Source organism: Aulostomus chinensis, chromosome 20 (assembly GCF_037954235.1).
Source record: "Aulostomus chinensis isolate RoL2024-O1b breed Wild chromosome 20, RoL_Achi_v1.0, whole genome shotgun sequence".
Lineage (NCBI taxonomy): Eukaryota > Metazoa > Chordata > Actinopteri > Syngnathiformes > Aulostomidae > Aulostomus > Aulostomus chinensis.
This window is the reverse complement of record NC_141339.1, coordinates 24,210,355-24,221,176: the sequence shown is the minus strand read 5'-3', so window position 1 is coordinate 24,221,176 and position 10,822 is coordinate 24,210,355. Positions and strand designations below refer to the sequence as shown.

Here is a 10,822-nt window from a genome sequence, read left to right as displayed (position 1 = left end):
GGTTGTGTGTAGATCCATCCACACACACACACACACATAGGTATATATATATCTATATCGATCTATCTCTATATCGATATAGATATAGAGATAGATCGATATATTTATATATATATAAATATATATATATTTATATATATAAATATATATATAAATATAGAGATAGATCGATATATTTATATATATAAATATATATATATATACATATATATACATATACATATATATAAATATATATATATAAATATATATATATATATATATATATATATATATATATATATATATATATATATATATATATATATATATATATATATGCTGTATATTTATACAGCACTGTGGCCCCCCAGCAAGAAGGCTGTGGGTGGAGCCCCGGCAGGAGCACGGGGGTCTGTCTGGGTGCTGCTGGGATTGGCTCCACCGACACCACCCAGGAGAAGAGGGAGAACATGTATGGAAGGATGATGGATGATGGAGGGATGGATGGAGGGATGATGGATGGATGGAGGGATGAATGGATGGATGGAGGGATGAATGGATGGAGGGATGATGAATGGATGGAGGGATAAATGGATGGATCGATGGATGATGGAGGGATGAATTGATGGATGATGGAGAGATGGATGGATGTTGGATGGAGGGATGATGGAGGGATGGATGGATGTTGGATGGAGGGATGGATGGATGTTGGATGGATGGATGGAGGGATGATGGATGGATGTTGGATGGAGGGATGGATGGATGTTGGATGGAGGGATGGAGGGATGATGGAGGGATGGATGGATGTTGGATGGAGGGATGGAGGGATGGATGGATGTTGGATGGAGGGATGGATGGATGTTGGATGGAGGGATGGATGGATGTTGGACGGAGGGATGGATGGATGTTGGATGGAGGGATGGATGGATGTTGGATGGAGGGATGGATGGATGTTGGACGGAGGGATGGAGGGATGATGGAGGGATGGATGGATGTTGGATGGAGGGATGGATGGATGTTGGATGGAGGGATGGATGGATGTTGGATGGAGGGATGGATGTTCAAACACATGCTGGGCAGTGCGATTCACAGAAACAACAACAGTTGCAACGAACTTGGATTCTTGAGGTTTGGCGTTCTGAGGCAGCACGGAGCCTCCCGGTGGGCTGCGTGTGTTCCTGCACCCTCAGTGTTGGCGCGTCCATGACTCAGACGCTCTACATGTGTACAACAGTCCAGTTCTAGATGGAATAAAACAACAAACTGATGTTGTCGTGTGTCATCTCAGGCTAGTAAAATGCTAAGCTAATGTCTGTACCTACGAGGCATTTTTGATCGTTCCTTTTTACATTTTGCATTGCAAATCTTGCAGAGACCCTCGTCTGAGTGTGCGCTCGCCATTTCCCTGACATGCTGTGACATCACATGTCCGTGTTCTCCGATGATACTCACTGAGATTTGGCTTTGCTGATTTAACAGGAGTCCAGAGCCCAACTTTAGGATTTGTTAAATTTTGACTCAAGAAATACTTTCAGTTTGAAATTCATGTCAGCAGCAAATCCTGCCGCTGGAAAAACAAGGAACGTGACGGATAGACAGGAGATGGGCTGTCAGACAGAGAGACAGGTCGGAAAGTACCGAGACAGAAAAAGAGAGTGACAGACAAGTCAACAAATTTTTAGAAAAAACAAAGACAGACAGACAGACGAGCAGAGGGACCCCCAGACGGACAAATAAACAGGCAGGATAGAATGAGTCTTCGGTTGACAGACGAGTACCGCCACAGACAGACAGAGAGACACAGACAGGTAGACTGACAGAGACAGATGGACAGACAGAGACAGACAGACAGACAGTCCCCTCAGTCCTTCAGAGAGGCGTAGGACGTCCTGCTGGCTCGCCAAGTGTGTTAAACCATTTTTCCATTCACAAATTCTCAGACAGTGAGCTGCTTCAGCCCTGGCACGTGTGTGTGTGTGTGTGTGTGTGTGTCTGTGTGTGAGTGTGTCTGTGTGTGAGTGTGTCTGTGTGTGAGTCTCTACACTGAGTAGGCGATGTGTGTCTGAGGCCACTGCTGATCACTTGAGTTCAGCTGAGATAGAACTGTTACCTTCGTGTGGTTCTCTGACATGCTGCTGTTGTTTAGTGGAACCTTGTGGTCTAGAACGTCTGGCGAGGAGAGGCGTGGACTATCGTGGACCAATGCAGCACCAACACTTCACTACTGCTTTGTTCTACTTCCTGAAAGGTGTTTTAGTGAAAGCCTCCAATTGCTCATCGTCCCCAGACAAGACGAGCTGAGACCCATGCTAGTTAGCTTAGCATAATGAATGGTAGTGGATGGGATGAAGTGTTAGGGAACGTCTGCTTTCAAGAACGTTCTCCAGACTTTGCAGAACATCTCTTGAGGTGTTCCTCATATTTTATCAATGTAATTCAAATAAATGGGATGACCAGAATATTAGGAACAGTGTGTAGTTCCGTCTGTGTGTCTGACCTACATCCTCCTGTGTGTGTGTGCGTGTTTGTGTGCCTGTTGTAACGATACACAACCCAGCTCCCGCTTGGTGTCCTACAAACACACACACACACACACACACACACACAAGCACACAGGACAGGTGGCTGCATCACCTTGACGTCCAGTTTTACGACACACTCTACATTCATCCGTCCCTTGCTTTCTCTCTCTCTCTCTATCTCTCCACAGGTATAAGCCCTTCATACCGTCTGTGCTGCAAACACTGCCAGGACCACACACACACACACACACACACACACACACACACACACTCACACACACACAGTGACACTCACACAAACACACACACTCACAGCATGTAGTGGCAGCGTATCATAGCCTCTGCTCGCCTGGCAAACAGAACCTGGTGATGAAGGGATGATGATTGGAGAGAAGGATGGACAGATGGAGGCAAAAGAAAGAGAAGTGAGGGAGATGAAGGGATGAAGGTAGAGGAAAATAGCATTTGGGGCCAACTGAGGAGAGGATGGAGGGATGGAGATATTTCAGACCAAGCTGAGGGATGACAGGACTCACGTCACACATTGGTTTTGTAGTTTTTATTCCTGATAATTCTGTGTATTTCCAATGATGTCATCAGCGATGGACGTTGCTGTGGTTGTTCACAACATGGCTGCCCAGCTGTAAACAATCTCACTTTACAAAAAACAAAAATTGAAGTTTCAGTGTTCAGGAAAGGCCCGGCTGCCTCGCCGGCGTCTGAACCGAGGAACGGCGGTGCGGAGGCCGGCCCTGAGAGGACATGGAAACTTCTCTGGTCCCTCTCTTTTCTTCGTTCCCTTCCCAGCTGTGTAAAAGTAGATCTGTTTGTGAGGAGAGGGTGAGGGTGTGTGTGTGTGTGTGTGCGTGTGTGTGTGTGTGTGCGTGTGTGTGTGTGTGTGCGTGTGTGTGTGTGCGTGTGTGTGTGTGTGCGTGTGTGTGTGTGGGTGTGCGTGCGTGTGTGTGTGTGTGCGTGCGTGTGTGTGTGTGTGTGTGTGTGTGTGTGTGTGTGTTGGGGGGGTTGGAATGTAGAGGCTCATAAGTCACCTCTGATTTTCCACTCCCGCTGGGACACATCCCATTATCAGTTTTATATGAAACTAGGAAATTCCTCTGTGGTTTTTGTGTGTGTGTGTTTGTGTGTGTGTGTTTGTGTATGTGTGTGTTTGTGTGTCCATGTGCGTGTGCAAAGTCTCAAAGGCCAGAGTTGCATGTGTGTTTGCGTCAGGTGGGAGGTTTTGTGTGTGTTCGTACAGTATGTGTGTGTGTGTGTGTGTGTGTGTGCATGTGAGAGCGTGCGTGTGTGTGTGAGTATGAGTGCGCGCGTGTGTGTGTGTGTGTGTGTGTGTGTGTGGTGTCTGGCTCCATAATGAGCAGCTTAACAGTGGAATAAAATCTGGGCATTTTCCTTCGTCTCTCTGCAGCTCTGCTTCTGTACAATCAGTCACATTTACCTGTCAGCACTTCTGCACATGTTGTAGAAATACATCATACACAAATATTTATTTATTGATTTATTTATAGTGTTTATGCACAGACACACAGGTCCCAGCTGCCCCTCTGGCTGCTCCTCTTGTCAGTGCTCCGTTGTTCTGTTGTCCGGCGCCGGCTGTGTCGGGGTAGCGTCCGTGTTGGGACGTGTCAGGACGTTTGTGCATGGCGTCTCTGCTGGCACCTGTCAGGATTTGGAAGAGGAAGGTGGAGGGGCATCTGGAGCTGAATGAGTGGGACTCACTCATGGGTCAGTGGAGAAAACAAACTCGGGTTAGAATCAGTTCTACAGGACGGTGCCTGGGCCACGCCGCTGTGGAACAGCTCCCTGAGGTGCTGTCTAGTTCCTGTGTCACTGGCATACCAGCACAGAGGAGGAGGTGCAGGCTGCCCTGCAGGCACTGACCTACGACGCTTGTCGTCAGCTGTCAGGGGTTCGGCATCTTGCAGATGAGTTCAACTGAGCGTGCTTGCTGGCTAGCCTACGTAGCTCATATGTGCTGATGCGTGACTCGTGTAGTCCTGCAGCCGGCTGAGTCGGCCTGCCGACCAGGACGGATCTCCTCTTCCAGATTAGCATCAAGACGACAACATCACTCGCGTGTCATGTCCAGCGCGACCATGTCTGCCTCTATGTGGGAGCTACGTCACGCCTGTAAATTCTGTCACGGATGATATTTTCATGGGATGGCATGATGGTGCTGTCTGTCCACCCAGCTGGAATTACACCGTCCTGCTCCTGTCCACCTGATTCCATCTCAGCATTAACAAGCTGAACTCTGGAGGAGACGCCACACGAGCCCTGGGGGCCGCTCCTGGAGCCGCATGCTGACCCATCAGTGAACGTGTGTGAGCAGCTGAACCAGCTGTGGCGTGCTTTGGCGTCGGTGAGCCTCCGACCCAGGCGGAGGACGGCTGACCGCCCCACTGCGTCTGTGGCTGACTGTTACAGAGGAGGAGGAAGGAGGTGAGAGCAGAGTTTTCCTCCTGTACTTCCCAGCCTGCATGAGCAGAGAGTCAGCAGAGGAATATTCCACACCTCTCTGTGCCTCCTCCGCACCTTCATCTTTCCATCCTCCAGTCTGGAAAGAGGGTCGGAAAATAAGTCAGAGAGGGTGATTGGGGGGGTCTAACTCTCATATCCGCGACATCACACCCGCACGTTTATTGGCAAAGCGGCTGATCAGGCAATCAGAGAGGAAGGACGGTGCCATCCTCAACATCCCAGCTCACTCGCCAGCAGCCCAGCATCCTCCTGAGTACCTGCCAGACCTGCTGCTGCTCTCAGCCACATGTTGCCAGAGTTTGGCTGCTGCTGCTAATTTCCCACCCGGCAGCCATGTTAACCAGATGTTGCAGATTCCAGTCCAACTTGTGACCTTGTTGCATGTCATCTCCATCTCTCCCTGTCAACGTTTTCCTTTCATCATTATTCTCTCATTCTTTCCACAGTCCCTGCACCAGCACAAGTGCTGAACTTGAAACTATGTGAATGAGATGAACGCGCCGCCTGCTGTAGCTTCGTGACGCAGTATTTAACCCTTCCAGCTGCTCTCTGATGCAGTACTAGTACCTGCTCCCTGCAGTAGCTGACAAGTTCTTGGCTGAATCTCATTCTTGACAGTGATTATCAGTAATGAGACGAAACTGTTAAACTGGACCTGCAGCGGGGTCTCAGCGGGGTCCCGCTCAGCGGCCCGCAGAGATGATGGAAGTCAGACCTGCAGACCCTCTGGCGACGTGAGAAGCCACAAAAAAACTTCTCATATTTTGGTATTTATTTGTAAAATAGTGCCAGCGAGTGGCTGATGGCACTAAAAATGCCGCAGAGGAGCACTGAAAACCACTGAGCCATGTTGTTAGCATGCAATTTCCTGTTTTGTCTCAAAAAAAAACTATGGCTGATTGGTGCCATATTTTGTGCAGCTGCTCACCCGATCACGACTTGAGCGAGTCTGGCGTGACACCACGAGAGTGCAGGGGAGAGCGCAAAGATCAGATCGCGCCACCTGCGATTGCACAGGCATCATCAGGGTCCCTCAGTGACACACAAATCACTGCTTGAGTCAGGGAACTTCAGAACTTCGAGACGGTTCCACCCTCGGCTCTTCAAGGGAGGAAGCCGCCTCCCACACACATCGGCTTCATCAGACGCTCACGTAGCTTCACATGCAAACTATGATCTTGAGCTGATGAAGCTGAGTGACTAATCACATCATCCAATCTTCATGATTACTGAATATTGATTATGGTCTTAAGAGAATGACGGCAACCAAAGGAACACCCTTAAATACCTTCTTTTCTATTTTCTGTGTCGATGGTTGACCAACAAAAGCAAGGAGTGGGTTTTTTAGGTCAGTCTGGATGGATGAATGAGCTCCAGTGGATGAGATCACGTTACAACCAAACAAGCTTCAGCAGCAGTAGCTGTGGTATTATAATCAATAAGCAGAGCTGACCAGGTTTGTGTCAGCTCCTGTGAATCCTGGAACTATTCCCTGGACTCGGTCTAACAGGATTATGAGTAAAACATGCAGAGGAGCTGTGCTGTAGATTAAGTGTGATCATGTCGTTAGAAAGAGTCCAATAAAAAGGATCCAGCTCGGCGCAGCTGGACGGCTTTATTTTTGTCTGTGGAAAAGCTCAGTATTGATGGATGGAAACACACACAAGTGAGCCTCGGAGAGCGCCGGCGTCCGCCAAGGCAAACAGCTCACTCCGCTATTATGTGCAGATCTGCAACCGAGACCATCATATATGTCTGGATACGTCTCTAAAACTATTAGAAATATGTTGAGAGATGCTTGAGACTGACTGGATCCTCATCAGCCTCCCAGTGTCCTAAGCAGGCGACACGGCGAGGGGGGGCTTCCTGTCCAGGTCTACCCTACATTGTTATAAGTGGGTTATGCATTTAGTTACTTCCTGGAAAAAAACTGTGAAACAAAAAGCAGAAAATAGAAACTCTTCGATACTGGCCCGCGTGTCATCAGTCCGAATTTCCATCAGACCTCCTGATCGGAAACTCTGAGACACCTGACGGACCCCAGAGGTCCCACTTCAAAATGGCTGCTCAGTAGAGCGAAGGCTGGGACATCAGGCATCTGCTCCAAAATTAAGGGTCTCTTCCTCAACCCGGGCTCTGCCCACTTCCACAATATCGTCGCAGAAGTTTGGCGTGATCCTGCTGACACACTCAGGTGTCCTCACAAGCATGTCATGTCTGTCACGTGTGCAGACAGACATGACACAGAAAAACAGTGTCATCGCTTTTCCTGGCTTCCTCCTGGCAGACGGGAGCGAGAGGACAAGTCGGAAAACAGACGTCCAGCTGTGTGTGTGTGTGTGTGTGTGTGTGTGTGTGTGTGTGTGTGTGTGTGTGCGTGCGCGCGCACAGTCCTTTTCTGTTACATTCTCAGTGTTGTGTAGCATTTGTCTACACTCGTGTCCGTCAGTTTTGTGTTGTCTATTCGGGAGACACATGGACATTTACCCGGGTGTTACAGGACGTCCGGCTCCTGTGTGTTTACCCCTCATTTGTCTCAGAAATGTCCTCAACTGAAATAAAATCACGTCTCTTTGGATCTTAAACCTGAGATGCAAAAAAATGGATTTCTGCCTTTCTTTTTACGCCTCAGTTCATCTCCTTTCTCCACTGTTTCTCTCTTAAAATTGTGTACAAGTGTAGTGTGTGTGTGTGTGTGTGAAAGAGTGTGTGTGTGTGTGTCTGTGTGTGTGTGTAAGTATTAGTAATAGATGAGGGAGGTCTCCGCTTCACTCTTCCGGTGAGCACTTCCTCCGCCACATCCTGTTTATTTCCTGTTGCAATGGTCACTGGCCTCCCTCAGAAATGCACACACTCAAACACAACCAAACACACACACTCACACGCACGCATGCACACACAAGGAAACCCCATATTAAAAATCCACAAGAATGCACACACGGCAGCAGCCCAGCACAAACACAAATAAACTTGCATGAAGAAGACAGTGAAAAAAATGTGGCTAAAGCGGAGCGCGTCGGTTGAGGCACGCCACAAAGACAAGATCGGCCCACAAGCCTGCTAATCAGCTGACAATCAGCTGTTCCGAGCCGCAGTTATCTCCTTCCACACAATCAGGTGTGTTTTTAGTCCAGCAGGAAGTGGTCATCTCCTGGGTCCTCCACCAACAGGAAGTGGTCATCTCCTGGTTCCTCACCAGCAGCCAATAGGATCGCTCCATGTGATTGTGGTGATTGAACCAGTAAATCAGCTCTGGTGAACAAAAGTTGATGATCTTCCAGGTTCAGTTCATCAAGATCATCTTCACTAATGAACCCTCTGATGATGCTGGAAGCCTGGATGCTACGGTTAGCAGTGCTAAGCTAACGTTAGCCTAGGAAGGAGCTACACCAGGGTCACATGACTTCAAGGTCACCCCGAAGCTCCTGTGATGGCAAATGTCACTCAAGGTGCTGTACTGAAGTCAGAACTCCTCCGTTACATTCTGCCAACAGATGGTCAAACGCCACAGAAGTCCTGACCCCCCTCGGTGCCCCCTCCACCCCCCCGCCCGGTGCATGTAATCAGAAGGTAACGACATCATAGACAACTGGCTGATGTTCTGCGTTGTGTTTTCTTCCAGGACGACCCCACGAGGACGCTCTCTGGCTGGCCTGAAACTACACTGAGCACGTGCAGACCAACAGGTAGGTGCTCCCACCCTTCCAAACTGTGACACTACAGCAGAGCACAGCGCCCCCTGTTGAGACCTCACTAGTCATCAAGCTCAAAGTTGGGTTTTGTGTCGGTGGACTCATTCACCTTCTCAACCTACTTGACATGTTGCCTCAAGCCGGTCTGATGATCTCGGTGCTCTTTAACACCTGGTGTCTGACGGTGGGTTTGGGCCTTCAGGCTGCTGCTGCCACTGTGAGGGGTGAGGCTGGACATGAGACATCTCCAGCGTTGGGTGGTGCCCTCCCAGTACACCAGTCACAGCTGGGTGCACTGGTGTAAACGTTTCCTGACAGATGGCGTGCATATGTATCAACAGAAGTCAGTGCACTTTTGAGTCATCCCCCACGTGTCCTTAGAAGGCCTGGCTGCTGGTGCGCCACTGTCAGGGTACTGCTACCTGGAAGAACCCCGATGAGAACGTGTTGTTGCGTTAGAGTTGAAGGGAAGGCTGAAACTGAAAGGACGTCGATGTGAACGAGGTCACTGATGTCACCTCCGGGAGGAGGAGAGAGGGCTGGATGGTTTCACTTATGAAGTTGGGCTTGTTCGATGTGAACCGAGCCCCCGGAGCGCTTGATGTGTGGAAGCGCAGCAGAGCTGTGTAGCTGCGGTGGAGTCTGTGGAGCTCACAAACAGCCGGGTGTGTGTTTGTGCCAGGAATGTTCCTAAAAAGCAACTTTTCCATCCACTTCTCAAAATCAGCCTACATATTGAAGTGAGAACTTCCACTGTGATGCAGGGTTCCGTCCTTCACCTCTGGAAAGCTTGTCAGGATTTTCCAGCACATTAAACAGTCAATGTTGCGTTTGAAAACTCCATATATCTGCTGGAGCGAAGGGCTCCTCGCTGACAGAGTGACAAGCATTTCAGGAGAAGAGATCATGAGCGATTGGGAAATTTACAGTAAACATCTGCTGGCGGTGAGATCAGAGCCGCAGCGCCGCGTTTTCCACTGGGACTTTAAATCACAGGGACGTTTACATGTCGACTCTCAGCTTTTATTTGAGGGGGTTCAGATTCACATGGATGTGTGGTCACACACAGCAGACGGGGATCGAGCAAGTCCCGGGCGGGCCAAGTCCGTTCCAGTCCCTCGTTAAAACAAGTCGGTTCCTTCGTTGCCACTTTGCTGCGTTTACATGGGCCTGAACAGTCCCTCCAATCCAGGTCCCCTCGCTGAGCTCATGCTGAAACTCCACTGGATTAGTTGGACCACTCAACCATGACGTGCAGGTCGAAGCTCCACAAAAGACTGAGCGCTGAGCTCGTGTGTTGTGTTTATTGCGTTGTGTGTGCAATGAGCTGTGTCAGGTGTGTTTGCAGCTTCTTTCTAACATGTTACATTGCGTGTTCTGGTATTTCGATGTGTTCGTGTGTCAGGCTCTGGAAGGGATATGGAGTGTTCCTGCAGCATGTCTGTTGTGTGTTGCGTTGTGTGAGTCTACCGTGTGTTTTCCACACGTAACCGAGTTGTCAAACTGATGAAGATGTTTTCTGAAGCCGTGTGTGTTGATCTCTCCAGGCTGCCGTAGTTTTGACTGCTAACAGATCTCCTAGGAAAACACACTGGTAAAACACGAAATGTTGCAATGAGAGGATGTTTTAATCTCTCCTGGGACGCAATGATGAGACGTGATGATGTCTCCCTCTCTCTCTCTCTCTCTCTCTCTCACACACACACACACACACACAGAGGCTTTCAGCTGCCAAGGTTATGAAATAATTTGCACACATGCACCTTTCAACACGATTCTTCTTCTTTGCCTCCATTCAAGCCGAGGCACGACTCTGGGAAGATAAAAATAGATCCTTGCTGACCTCCTCTCTCTCCCCACATCATCGTAACTGTCTCCACCGCGTCCTCTCCATCTCCTGTCTGATATTGTTGCAGCTGCTTGTGTCAAGCACAGGCAGATGGGTGTTTAGGGTCGAGGCCTCTGGGGCTCGCACCGATTCTCCAGTGGGAAACGCTGTCATCAACACGACGCGAGCACACGACTTTCTAAATATACAGAAACCCGGGAGAAATACAGACGTGTTGGTTTGTTGTGGTCAAGAGTGCAGAACAGATATGGACCTGAACAGCAGAACAATCAGGAATGAAC

General features: G+C 49.1%; 1 protein-coding gene across 4 annotated transcripts in view; it reads left to right on the top strand.

The window, feature by feature from the left end:
- Window positions 1–10,822, top strand: part of hivep2a (HIVEP zinc finger 2a) — an 88,725-nt gene that overhangs the window by 36,852 nt on the left and 41,051 nt on the right. For all 4 annotated transcript variants that reach the window (XM_086189514.1, XM_086189511.1, XM_086189513.1 and 1 more), the window contains one exon: window positions 8,623–8,686. The gene's annotated coding sequence lies outside the window, so the exon portion shown is untranslated. The remainder of the gene's footprint in view (window positions 1–8,622; window positions 8,687–10,822) is intronic.